General features: G+C 34.2%; 1 long non-coding RNA gene across 1 annotated transcript in view; it reads left to right on the top strand.

The window, feature by feature from the left end:
* The first annotated feature begins 1,487 nt into the window (after positions 1 to 1,487).
* LOC139045107 (uncharacterized) overlaps positions 1,488 to 14,840 on the top strand; it is a 158,048-nt gene continuing 144,695 nt past the window's right edge. The window contains exons 1-2 of the long non-coding RNA XR_011502798.1: positions 1,488 to 1,769; positions 8,447 to 8,515. This is a non-coding gene — a long non-coding RNA (uncharacterized lncRNA). The remainder of the gene's footprint in view (positions 1,770 to 8,446; positions 8,516 to 14,840) is intronic.

Consider the following 14,840-nt stretch of genomic DNA (forward strand, 5'->3'; position numbering starts at 1 on the left):
GCAATCAGGAATGGAGATCATTAAGAGAAAGAATATAAATTGCTTTAGTTTTACAAGTACTGAGCTAGCAAAATTATAATTAATCTCCATTTATAATCTTTTCTTTCATAGAACTGCAAACCATGCTACTTTTTTTAGGCCATCAATACAAATTAGAACTAAGTAATAAAGCCCTAACTACTACTACTGCACAGCTCACAATTGAAGAAACTTTCACATTATGTGGAGAAGCCTTTTGATGCAAACAGTGCCCTTGGAGTAGATTGTTTCAATGCAATAAGCCCAACTATTACAAGGTGCTGTTTAAAAAACAGAATGCTGCAGAAACTCTCTCTTTTCAGAGTAATCAGTTCATGCATTCCATTTCTTAAATGAGATGGTGTTACTCATGTGAGATGAAGAAATAATGACTTAGCAGTCACGATGCACGCAGCGTTCTGTGCATCCCAAGTTTTAAATGTAGTCTTTTAGAAGTACAGGAAATAATAAGAACATGAAAAAATAAATAAATTTAAGATATTGAGACTTTCAAAATGCAATCAATTCTAATTATTTTAATAGTTTCATATTTTTTCAATAGGCTAACTTGTGCCATACCTTTGTGTTCATTACACTTCCATAGTCCTATATATACTTTTTTTTAAAAAGGTATGCTTTTTTTTTTTTTTTTTTGGTTAGGAAGAGTGGCCCTGAGCTAACATCTGTTGCCAATCTTCCTCTTTCACCACCCTACCCCTCCAGAGCCTCAGGACATAGTTGTATATCCTAGTTGTCAGTCATTCTAGTTCTTCTATATGGGATGCCACCAAAGCATGGCTTGATGGAGCAGTGTGTAGGTCTATGCCCAGGATCCAAACTGGCAAACCTAGGCCACCAAAGCACAGTGTACAAACTTAACCACTCAGTCACAGGGCCAGCCCCCTATTTATACCTTTTAATTATTAGTACTTAAAACTTACCTTGGATGATAACAGAATATATTAGTAAGGACAAATAATAATAAATGTAGACTATCTAATATTATACTGGTTCACAAAGCTTTTCCCATAATTTTGAAATCAAAATAGTTCTAAAAATCAGACGACTTTTTGGAACTTATTTGGTGGCAAGTTGACCCCATGTGAAGCCAATTTGACATAAACTTATTTGGCATCAAAATCTGACCTGGATAGGAGATTACTCATAGTCTTTAATTATGTTACTTTACATGATTATTCTTACAAGATATTTCTCCAGGCGGCACTGGAGAATTAAGTAATACATGCTATATATACACCAAATTACCTTTTTGAGATGGGAAAAATTGTTTTCCAAGAGACATCTTGCACCAAGGGATTTAGATAAGGAATTATGGACTCAGTAGCTGGATGTAGGTGACCGGTCACAGCCGAGTCAAAACTGTCAGGAACAGTTGTCTGTGCCTTTTGCCTCTCGCCTCTCGGCGCCCAGTTCCTTCCTTTTGATGCATTCTTGCTCTCAGCTTCCCTGAGAGGGAGCTTTTCCCTAGCATGCTGTGAATGGGCAGCAGCTGTGCCATGTTTCTGACTCACTCAGCCCTGGAGGCAGCTGAGAGGGATTTGGGTAGCTGGAGCCCTGGCTGGGCACCACCAGCTTTGAATCCAAACATCCAGTTAGACAAGTAACCGGTGGTCTCAGTGAACTGAACAGACTTTATTGACTTCCATGTGTGCCATGACTTGGGAAATGTTTGGAAGGATTGTTTTGGCTACCCAGTTTCTTCACAACTTCTGCTACTTTTCATGAACCAGGTACGAGCTATTCTCAACAAAGTCTGACGTAATAGACAACTTGCTGAATGTTGAATGTATGAAATGTTACCATTCTTATTAATATACTTGCATTTTTTTTTCGTGGGCGAATAAAGTATTAATTTCAGGAAATCAGAGTATCAGATGTCAGGCTATGGATGGTTTACTGGGAATGCTGAGTCATCTTAATGTAAACTGATGTATTTCTAAGACTAGAAATCCTAAAGACACGACCCATTTAAGTACAAGAAAGAAAAACGAGTCTAGTATTCTGTTTATTCATAACAAAATCCACTATTAATGATGGAAAAAGTATGGCAGCATAAATTTTAAAAGTCATAAATTATAAAACGGCTTGACAGTTGAAAAACCTCTTAACTCCAGGAATTTGTAATGATCCTTCACAAAAACAGGAATGGGGAAAAAATAATTATATGAGAATAAGAAATGCATGAGAAATGCATCTTATTTTAACTATAAAAACAGACTAAAAAGTTTTATGTATTGATAATTGTTTTAGTTTAAATTGTTAAAAAGATATATTAGGTGGTTCTACACTGAATCAAATGTAGTTAAAAAATGTGCGCGTTGCTGCCCAAATCGTATTTTTACTGTATATGCGAAATACAATCATTTAAAAGAACAAAATGATAACAGTACCTGTAGGCAATAAAATTAGGTTTTAGTGCTAAGAAACTCGTGTTTTGCAGCTACAATATCCTAGGGCTGTATGCTAGACATTTTTCGGAAAATTGAAAAGCTTTGCAGAAATTTTTCTTGTCATGAGGGATAGAATGTAGAGTTTGATTCAGAAAGAAAATCGAGGGGGAAAAGGAAGGATGAGTAGCAAATTTGATCTCACTTCATTGATAATTATGAGAGAAATTATAAGTATTTTCTAAGATACCTTGTAAATGAGATAATAAAGCATCAAACAAATCATATTATTTATACAGAGCAAATTATCTATCTTATCTACTACAATTTTAAACACTTATGAGTATAATACATCAATGATATATTTTGCCCTCTATCCTTTAATTGATTAATTAAGATATCTGAATCAGATTCAGGTAAGATACTGATATAAAGAGATTGTGTTTGACATTAAGGAGACATAAAATACATGTTAAAATCCATTTCAACATACTGTAAATAAATGAGAAAATGCTGTTAGAGTTAACAGGAGGGATTGGCTTCTGACTGCAGTCATTAGAGAATATTCTGCTTGTGTGTATATGATAGCCTCTGAAGGCTAAATTTCTTAGACAAGTATTTAAGCTTCTCCATTATTTAGTCTCAACCTGCATTTATATCATATAGCATAAGCTTTAACGAAATTCATATAGCCTAAGTTCAAATAGCTAAAGTGCTAAATTCTCGTCAGGTATGCTGAGAGAAAATCGTGAAGACTAACTGTGTAGGCAATGAATAGTATTCATCTTAGGGAACACTGATTGGGGGAAATTCATTTGTTAGTAGTACTTGGAATGAATTGGATGGTGAACGATTGAAGAGAGAAGCAAAGTTTAAGAGCAGAGGCAAGAAAAATAAAGAGCTGTAGTGGGAAAGGAGGAAAAGGATAGGGCATCAATATTTTGAAGAAAGTACTCATGCAGCTCCCAGGGGCTGAGAGGGACAAGTTGGAAAAAGAACAGCAAAATCCTCTGTTGTTCCAAGTCTGTGAACAGTTAGAAATAGTTCCATTAAAGAATTAGGGAACTGATCATAGAAACTTTCCTTGAAATATAGGAGAATAAAAGTGTTTTATTCTTTTTTCTCACTTTCTTTAACCTTTCCTTTTTTTCTCGATATAGCATAAAATAAAAACAAAAAATTAAATTAAAAAAACCCAAGAACCAAAATAAAACTTGGTTTTATTCCTGCCAGATATAATGAAATAGGGAGCAAAATGGCAGTGAATGTTAGGGTGCCTGCATATCTCCTGACACTTTATCAGAAAATTGAGCTCTCAAAATGGCAATGGTGCAGTGCAGGTCTATCCCAATGACTTTTTCTTTAGTCATGAGAAGCAGGGACTTGACCAGCATCTCTGTTGAGATTCAGGTTGACAACACAGGCCATAAACACAGAAGTTGTTGAGGGAGAAATCATTCTAATGTGCCATTTCTAGGGTTTGTGAGCCATTCCTGGGAAGAATAAGGGTCCTGGGAGACCTGGAAGATGGTGGAGAGGCCTGTGCGTGTGATCATTAGAACCAGTGATGTAAACAGCGTTTCTATACATCCTATCCACGTTTAGGGCCAAAAATGGAAGGGAAAAACACTCCTAATGTGAAAGAAGCAATAGACTTTGTGAGTGAGTAATAAGAAAAAACAAACCTACCTTGAAATTGGAGACTCCATAACTTAGCTGACCCCCATCCAAACCTCACCTGTACTAGTCATTAACGTTGCTGTCCAAATATTGCTGGCACAGGATAGAACTGTATTTCTTAACTCTTTATAGTAATTTGGAGCCAAGTGACCTGTTCTGGTCCATGAGTTATGAATGTCACTCATGAAAGATAGTTAAATTGCCACAAGAGACTGCTTGTGGAGTTTTCTTTTTCTCTGCCATAATGCCAGATAATATTCTAGATAGTAGCTGTTCCATCTACCTTGATCCTAGAGTGAGGAGGGTAACAATATAAAACTGACCTCTAGCTGAGGTGCAATTGTTAGATATCATAACATTAACAACTTTTGTTGTGTAATTTGGGCATTTTTACCATATGATAAATTAGCCTCTTTTACCTGGCACACCACCTCCTCCTCCAAATTCAAATATGAGTAATAACCACAGAAAAGTAAGTATAGTGATTGGAAAGGGGAAAAGAAGAGGAGAAAGAGAACAAAAGAAACGAAGGCAAATAAATGGCACATCTCGTAAAAGGAATAACGGAAGGAAACTGGAGAAAAGTTACAACACATAATTTGCAATTCCACATACACGTAGGGGAAGTATAAATAATATGATCTCTTTAAAAATTTTTTTAAAGTTCAAACTATACATGAATTCAGACATATTATAAGCCAACTAATGGTGATAAAAATAGAAAAAGACAAAAATATGTTAGAAATATAATATTTTAAATATAAAATATTTTAGAAATAGAAAACACAAAAGAGACAAGTGAATCAGGAATATTTGAAAGCAGGAGTCAAAAAACGTTTTCTGTAAAGCGTCAGAAAATTGTCAATCATTTTAACTTTAGCCATTCTGAAGGATATATAGTATTCTCACATTATGCTATAAATTTGTATTTTTTTTGCTGTTACATAAATGTATGGAGCATTGTGTCATAGATTAGTTGAACTTTTATATATTGACTTTTGTGAATTTTATATTAAAATACTTTCCCAGTGTTCTTTGGGATCTAGTATTATTTTCTATATTATTATTGTCATATATTTTATATATATAATGTTTATTCCTAGTATGTGACAGACTCTCTCATTTTAAAATTTTAAATAGTATTTTGAAGAGTAAATTTTAAACTGATGGTGTCCAGTGTATCCTTTTTTCCTTTTATGTGTTATTTTATGTCCTATTTAGGAAATCTTGGCCTACTCCAATGGCTCATAGTCTTTCTTCTGTTTTCTCCCAGAAATTTTATAGTTTTGGATTTTATTTTAGATCCATAATTCATTTTTATTTAATTTTTTTCAGTTTTTGAGTTTATTAATTTTTTCGACTTTATTTTTTAGAGCAGTTTTAGGTTCACAGCAAAATTGAGTGGAAAGTACAGAGATTTCCCACATAGCCCCTGCCTCCACATATACACAGCTTTCCCTACTATCAAAATCCAGACAGAAAAAAAAGGTGCATTTGTTACAACCAATGAACTAATCAATCAATCAGTGACACATCATTATCACCTAAAGTCCAGAGTTAACTTTAAAGTTTAATCTTAGCACATTCTATGGGTTTTAACAAATGTATAATGACATATATCAACCATTATATTATCAGATGGAGTAGCTTTGCTGCTCTGAAAATCCTCTGAGCTCTGCCTGTTCATCCTTCCACACCTCCTAACCCCTGGAAAATACTGATATTTGTACTTGGTCCATAGTTTTGCCTTTTCCATAACATCATGTAGTTGGTATCGTACAATCTGTGCCCTTTCTAGTTGGCTTCTTTCACTCAGTAATGTGCACTTAAATTGCCTCCATGTCTTTTCCTGGCTCAATAGCTCACTTGTTTTTAGCATTGAATGATATTCCATTATCTGGCTATACCATGGTTTATGTATCCATTCACCTACTGAAGGACACCTTAGTCGCTTCCAGATTTTGGCAATTATGAATAAAGCTGCTATAAACACTCCTGTGCAGGTTTTTATGTGGATGTTAAGTTTTCACTTCATTTGGGTAAACACCAAAGAGCATGATCACTGGGTCTTATGGTCATTTTTATTTTCTAAACAATTTTATAGTGGTGTGAATTAAATACCATAAAATTTGACCATTGTAGGTATATATTTCAAAGAATTTTAGTAAATTTATAGGGCTGTAAAATTGTCATCCCAATAGACTTTTAGAACATTTCCACCACAGCAAAGTTTTCTTCTTTCAACTCCCAACTGCTGGCTTTGTCTGTACTGATTTGCCTTTTCTGGAAATTTTATACAAATTAAATCCTTCAACATGTGGTCTTTTATGTCTGGCTTCTTTCATGACATATTTGCTTTTTTAAAAATGTTTTTCTTTTAAGGTACGCTTTTTTGGTGAGGAGGATTGGCCCTGGGCAAACATCTGTTGGCAATCTTCCTCATTTTGTTTTTTCTCCCAAAAGTCCCAATACATAGTTGTATAGCCCAGTTGCAGGTTCTTCTAGTTCTGTGCGGGATGCTGCCACACCATAGCTTGATGAGCGGTGGGTAGGTCTGCATCCAGGATCTGAATCGGCAAACCCCAGACCGCCAAAGTGAAACGTGTGAACTTAACCACTTGGCCACAGGGCCAGGCCCTGACATGTTGTTTTTGAGGTTCATCCATGTTATCAGATATTGCAGTGACTAATTCCTTTTCACTGCTATTATTCCGTTGTATGGATATGTCACATTTCGTTTATCCATTTACTAGTTGATAGACACTTGTATTGTTTTATCTTGGGGCTATTATGAGTAACACTGCTGTGAATATCCACACACTAGTCTTGTAAACAAATGTTTTCTATTCTGAGTCTATAATCCATTATTAGTTATTTTTTGTCTATGATGTGAGGTAGGTGTTATAGTTTCTTCTCCTCCCTATGGATTTTAGTTGGTCCAGCACCGTTTGTGTAAAGATTATCCTTTCCAAATAGAATTACTTGGCCTCTTTGTCACAACCTTATCACAACTGATAACACATATTTGAGTCTATTTCTGGCCACCCTATTGGGCCCCATTGATATAGTCTGTATTACGCCAATGACACAGTTTATTAATTACCGTAGTTTTATGATTCATCTTGATATTAGGTATATAAGCACTCCCATTGTAAGCTTCTTTTGTAAAATAGTTTTGACTATTCTGTATAAATTGCTTGTCCCTATATATTATGATTTAAGTGTGTAAACCTCTTCTGGAAAAAAGTCTACTGAGATTTTAATTGGAATTAGGTTGTATCTACTGATCAATTTGGAGCAAATTAACGTCTTAATAGTATTGAATCTTTCCAGTCCACTGGCATAGAATATCTCTCAATTATTTAATTTTCCCCAGCAGTGTTTCATAGTATTCACTGTATAATTCACATATTTTGTTTAATTTATCCTTAACTATTTTTGGTTTTGGATGCTATTTTACTGGCATTTTATCTCAATGTTCAATTGTTTACTAGTATGTAGGAATTTTATTGATTTTTTAATACCTACTATGTATTACCACCTTTCTTATATCAATTATTAGTTCTAATACCTGTTTTGTGTATTCCTTAGAATTTTCTCTGCAAACAGTTATGTCCTACATGAGTGAAGTCAGTTTTGCTTATTATTTTCCAGTCGGATTGAGTTTTATTTCTTTGTCTTGCCTTACTGCAAAGGCTAGAAACTACAGTGCAACGTTAGCAGAAGTGCTGATCTTAGGGAAAAAGCATTCAGAATTTTACTATTAGGTATAAGGTAAGCTCTGTTTTCTGAAGAGCTTAATTAAAAGTTTCTATATTCCTGAGTGTTTATCTTATAAATGAGTGTCAAATTTTGTTAAATGTTTTCCATATATTGAGATGGTCATTTTTTCTGTTTTATTATGCTCATGTGTTAAATTCCATTGCTTGATTGTTAAAATTAACTTGTTATTTTAGAATAAATTTTTTACAGAAAATCTGTGAAGATAGATAGTGCAGAGATTTCTCACGTACCTCATACTGAGTTTCCCTATTGTTAACATCTTATGTTTCTGTAGAGCATTTGTCACTATTAAGGAACCAATAGTGACACATTATTATTGACTAAGGTCTATGTTTTATTCAGATTTCATTCTTATTAACTAATGACCTTTTTCTGTTCCAAGATTCAGTCTAGGATACCCCATTACACTGAATCCTCATATTCCCTTAAATCCTCTTGGCTGTGACAGTTTCTCAAACTTTCCTTATTTGGATGACCTTGAAGCTTGAGGAGTATTGGTCAGGTATTTTGGAGAATGTTCCTCAGTTGGCATTTGTCTTATATTTTTCTCATGTTAGATGGAGTTACGGATGTTTGAGTGGAAGACCACAGAGGTAAAGTGCCATTTTCATCACATAATATCAAAGGTAAATACTGTCCACTTGCGTTGTCATTGTTCACATGGAGCTTGCTCACCCAGCTAAGGTAGTGCTTGTCAAGATTCTCCACTGGAAATTTACTATTTTTTTCCTACCTTTTTGCTACCTTTCTGCTATTTTTTCTACCATATTGTGCTTTTTGAAAAGAAGTCACTATACATGGTCTGCTCTTAAGGAATAGGAAGTTATGCTCCACCGCCTTCAGGGTGGAGTAACTACACATTATTTGGGCTCTTTTGTATAGGAGATTTATCTTTTCCTCAAGTTATTTATTTATTTATTTATATTAGGATGTACACATAAGTATTTATTTTCTACCATTTTTCACTAGTGCTTTGTAACTTTCCACATATAGATCTTGTATATTTTATTAGACGTATTGCTAATGATTTCATTTTTATTTTTGTTCTGGTAAATTGTATTTTTTTTTAGTTTCAAATTTCAATTATTCATTGCTGGTATATAAGAAAACATTGATTATTGTCTTCTGATCTTATGTCCTGCGTCCTTGCTCTACTCATTTATTGTTTCAAGAGACTATTATTATTATTATTTGTTTTTATTTTTTTAGGTTCTTTGGGGTCTACCAGATGTACAATTATGTCATTTGTGAATAAGGCCTTTTTTCTTTCTTCCCTCTAATGAGTATACCTTTTATTGTCTTGTTGTATTAGTTAGGACTTTAATGTGGTGTTGAATAGAAGTGATGAGAAAGAGTATCCTTGCCTGCATACTTGTCTTAGGGAGAAAGCGTCCAGTCTCTCACCATTATGTAGATGTTAGCTCTAGATTTTCTGTAGCTGCTCTTTATCAAGTTGGGAAAGTTCTTTATTCCTAGTTTATTGAGGGTTTTACCATGAAGAGGTGTTGGATTTTGTCAAATGCCTGTTCTGTATCAATTTATATAATCATATAATTTTTCTTCTTTAAACTGTTGGTGCAGTGGATTACACCGATTGATTTTCAGATTGAAATCTCCTTGCATATTTTGAAAAAATTCCGCTCAGTTTTTGTGTAAGTTCTTTTACACATGGTTGTATTCAATTTGCTAATATTTGGTTGAGGATTATTACATCAATATATAAAAGAGATATTTGTCTGTAATTTTCTTGTAATGTCTTTATCTGCTTTTTAAATTAGGCTTATGCTGTCCTCATAAAATGACTTAGAAAATGGTCCCTCTGTTTCGATTTTCTGGAAGAATTTGGGGGGATAGGCATTATTTCTTCTTTGAATGTTTAATAGAAATGTATATATATATTCATTTATATATAAATATGTATATACATAGAATGTTGAATTTAATTTACTAATATTTTGTTCATGATTTTTGTGTTTATATTACTAAGGGATATTGGTTTGTAATTTCAATTTCTTGTAATGTTTTTGTTTTGGCAATGCTGGCCTTATTAGCATAATACTGAATTCATAAAATTAGTTATGTATTATTCCTCTTGTTCTATTTTCTTTTCTTTTTTTTTCAATTTTTATTTTTTTCGGATGTACATCATATTTCAAATTCTGTATACATTACATCATGTTCACCACCCGAACACTAATTATAGTGCATCCCCTCACATGTGATCCTAATCACCCCTTTTGCCCTCCCCCTTCCACCCTTCCCCGATGGTAACTACCAGTCCAATCTCCAATGCTATGTGTGTGTGTTTTTTTGTCGTTTTTATCTTCTACTTATGAGTGAGATCATATGGTATTTGACTTTCTCCCTCTGACTTATTTCACTCAGCATAATACCCTCAAGGTCCAACCATGTTGTCACAAATGGCTGGATTTCATCATTTCTTATGGCTGAGTAGTAGTCCATCGTGTACAAATACCACATCTTCTTTATCCATTCGTCCCTTGATGGGCACCTAGGTTGCTTCCAAGTCTTGACTATTGTGTATAATGCTGCAGTGAACATAGGGGTGCAAGTATCTTTATGCCTTTGTGTTTTCAAGTTCTTTGGATAAGCAGTGGAATAGCTGGATCATATGGTAGATCTATCCTTACTTTTCTGAGGATACTCCAAACTGCTTTCCATAGTGGCTGCACCAGTTTGCACTGCCACCAGCAGTGAACAAGGGTTCCCTTCTCTCCACACCCTCTCCAACATTTGTTGTTTCCTGTCTTGTTAATTATAGCCATTCTGACCGGAGTGAGGTGATACTTCACTGTAGTTTTGATTTGCATTTCCCTGATAGGTAATGATGTTGAGCATCTTTTCATATGACTGTTGGCCATCTGTATTTCTTCTTTGGAGAAATCTCTGTTCAGATCTTTTGCCCATTTTCTAATTGGATTGTTGTTTTTTTTTGTTGTTGAGCTGTATGAGTTCTTTGTATATTTTGGATATTAACCCCTTATCTGATATGTGGTTTGCAAATATCTTCTCCCAATTGTTAGGTTGTCTTTTCGTTTTGTTGATGGTTTCCTTTGCTGTGCAGAAACTTTTTAGTTTGATATAGTCCTATTTGTTCATTTTTTCTTTTGTTTCCCTTGCCCGGTCAGACATGGGACTTGAAAATATGCTGCTCAGACCAATGTCATAGAGCATACTGCCTATGTTTTCTTCTAGAAGTCTCATGGTTTCGGGTCTTACATTCAAGTCTTTAATCCATTTTGAGTTGATTTTTGTGCATGGTGTAAGGGAATGGTCTACTTTCATTCTTTTGCATGTGGCTGTCCAGTTTTCCCAGCACCATTTATTGAAGAGACTCTCCTTTCTCCATCGTATGCTCTTGGCTCCCTTGTCGAATATTAGCTGTCCATACACGTGTGGGTTTACTTCTGGGCTCTCAATTCTGTTCCATTGATCCGTGTGTCTGTTTTTGTGCCAGTACCATGCTTTTTTGGTTACTATGGCTTTGTAGTATAATTTGAAATCAGGGAGTGTGATACCTCCAGCTTTGTTCTTTTTTCTCAGAATCCTTTGGCTATTCATTTTCTAAAAGAGCGTGTGTAAGATCATTATTATATCTTCTTTAAAAATTTGATTGATTATACCAGTGAAGCTATTTGAGTCTGGAGTTTTCTTTTCTCATAACATTTCAATTACATGTTCAATATCTTTATATGCTATAGGGCTATTCATGACTTCAGGTGCTTTTTGTGTCTGTTTTTGTAATTTGGGTCTTAAAAGAATCTGTTCAGGGGTCAGCCCAGTGGTGTAGTGGTTAAGTTCATGTACTCCACTTCAGTGGCCCAGGGTTTGTTGGTTTAGATCCTGGGCATGGACCTAGCACCACTTGTCAAGCCATGTTGTGGAGGATCCCACGTGTAATAGAGGAAGATTGGCACAGATGTTAGCTCAGCAACAATCTTCTTCAAGCACAAAGAGGAAGATTGGCAACAGATGTTAGCTCAGGCCAATCTTCCTCACAAAGAAAAGAAAGGAAAACAAATCTATCCATTTCTTCAAAGTTATTAAACATATCGACCTAAATTTGTTTCACAATAATCCCTTAAGGTCTTTTACATATCTGTAAGAACTGCAGGGATGTGACCCTTTTCTCTTCTGATACTGGAGATTTTAATCTTTCTTCTTCTACTTTCTTTTTTTCTTTCTTGTGTTAGCTAGAGGTTTATCAGTTTTACTAATGCATTTTCAATCAGCCTTTGGCTTTATTTGATTTTCTCTATTGTTTCTCCAGTTTCTATTCCAGTGATTTTCTGCTATTTGTTATTTCCTTCTTTCAACTTAATTGGGCTTACTTTGCTCTTATTTTACTATATTCTTAAGTGGAAGCTTAGATAATTGATTTTATAGTTTATTTTTTCTCAACAAAGGATTTGAAGCTATTAATTGTCCTATAAGCACTGCTTTAGCTGTAAGCCACAAATTTTGATATATTGTATCTTAATTTTCATTCAGATCAATATATTTTCTGATTTGTCTGTGATTCTTCATTGTTCCATGTGTTATTTAGAAGTTTAATTTCTAAACATTTTGATATTCTCCACATATTTTTCTGTAATTTCTATTTGCTTTGTAGTTAGAGAATATTTATAAACTTATGGAGACATTTCTATAATCCAACAAATAGTCTATTTTAGTGAATATTTCAGGTTCACTAGAAAAGAATTTCTGTTCTGAAATTGATGGGTGTAATATTCCATAATGCAAATTATATCAAGTTAGTTGAGAGGATTATTTATATATTCTATATCTTTATCAATTTTCTGTTTACTTGTTTACTTCTAGATTAACCCTTACCCCAAGAATAGTTTGCCCCACTCCTATGTGTAGTCTTTCTCAGGTGTCTATTCAACAGACCATCATTCAACAAGACCTCTTTATTCTGGCTGGTAAGAAATTGAATGTTTCTTGGCCTTTTTGAGCTCTGAGAATTGTTTGGCTTACAGCTTCCACATAACTGTATTTCCTCAAAAAAGTTTTTCTTTGCTTAGCCTTGTAGAGTTCATTCTATGTATGCAAAGATTCTTCTTCAGCCAATGACTCAAAGGGACAACTATATGGATCTTTGGAGCTTTCTCTGCATGGCTTCCTCTGCTTCAGCATGGGATCTTGAAAATTACACACACGCAGTCTCTTCAAGCTCTAAATGATGCCTTCTCAACCTGAAGGATGGTCTCTGTTAAGTCATTCCCACCCAGCGCTGCACTTTGCAATTGGCTCTATCCAGAAAGCCATTGCAATTAAAAGGCTTCCACTTTTATCATTTGCTTCCCTTACTCTCAGTGACCATAGTCCTGTGCTGCTTGTGATTGTGATTCAATGCCTAAAATAGATATTTTTTATATTTTGTTCAGCTTTATCATTGTTTTCAGATAGAAAGTCTTGATTTTTCTACTCTCTCTTATCTGGAAGAAGTTCTGTAATGACATTCAACATCCATTTTCCGTGCTAAACTGATGCAGTCTATGCCCTCATGCATTTAATTATCTTCTTTCATTTTTATATCTCTACATAACAATTTTTGGGATAGAGTCTATTGCTTAATTAATTGTTGAATTATGTTAGAAAATAATCCTATGCTAATTAAGGAAAGCATAAACAAGGATATTGATGTTGGATGTTCTCTTGAATACTTTCCATAATTTTGCTAAACAGGAGACAAAAAAATCATATGCTAAATATCGTGGTGGTGAGCAGAGATTTTTATTTAGTTGAGTGTTTAAATAAATAAGAAGTGGTTTAAGGCAACTTCTTGTTCTATGATTGGGCATCGATGGTGTATATAGATGAGAAGGTCAAAAAAGCAGAGATTTTAGGATATGATATATATATCATTAAAATAACTGAGCAGAGTCATTCTAGGGCATATAGCGAGACAAAGTGAAGGGAATGACGTATATCGGTATGTAATAAACTACAGTTATTCAGTCAGGAATTCTCATGTATTTTTGTCTTTCAGTTTCAATTGTAGGATTAATTCAGGGAGAAACAAGAATTGGTGTACTTAACTAAAAGTCACTTTGGCATTTTGAAGGGAAATTGAGATACGAGAAATTACCCAATAACTGCAGTGTTTGGAAGGTCTGAGTGACTTCTTTAAGAACACCCTCTTATTGTAGGGCACATGAAAGATGAAAGATCAAACTTGCTTCAGTGTAATGGAAGTAGAAGACGAACAAAATTAAGAGTAATAATCCAAATACATCTCTACTAGCCACAAAGTGATATTTGTCTTTTCCCGACCATAAATACTTGCAGCTCTCTTAAACATTCTCTAAATATAAAGGGGAAGTGTTCAGATTAAGGAGATCATATATTATTGTTTGCATAGTTAATTGATTTCATGATGGCTGACTCAGCTTTTCTGACCACAGTGCACCCTATTAATTATGATTTTCAAAAACCCTTGAGACTGTCAATAACAATAATATATTATACATATATTTTGACTTTTCATGTTTGATGATTGCATGAAATGATAAATAGGTGTAGAAGTATCTAAAAGCATCTAAGCTGGGAGTTAATTTGAATACTGAGGTATGGTATAGATTTTAATTTCCTCATTTCTCCCAATGGAGTCTAAACCTATAATGACTCTTAAATTGTGTAAATTATATTTTTCTCCCTTGTATATATTTCATAGACTATACTATAATTATTCACTCATTTATTAAAATACCAAGATTATACTGATTTAGGTTTAAATAAACTCCGAAGTCCTCAAGACAGCAGTTTTGTCTGAACTATATTTGTTTCATAGACAATTAGCACTGTGACTGACAGGAAGTTTGTTTTAAATAAGTATTTGTTGGATTAATGAATATACCTATGAAGTAGTTAATAAATTAATTGATAAATAGACTTTTATTGAGTGCTTTAAGTGCACCAGACATG

This window comes from Equus asinus, chromosome 4 (genome assembly GCF_041296235.1).
Source record: "Equus asinus isolate D_3611 breed Donkey chromosome 4, EquAss-T2T_v2, whole genome shotgun sequence".
Lineage (NCBI taxonomy): Eukaryota > Metazoa > Chordata > Mammalia > Perissodactyla > Equidae > Equus > Equus asinus.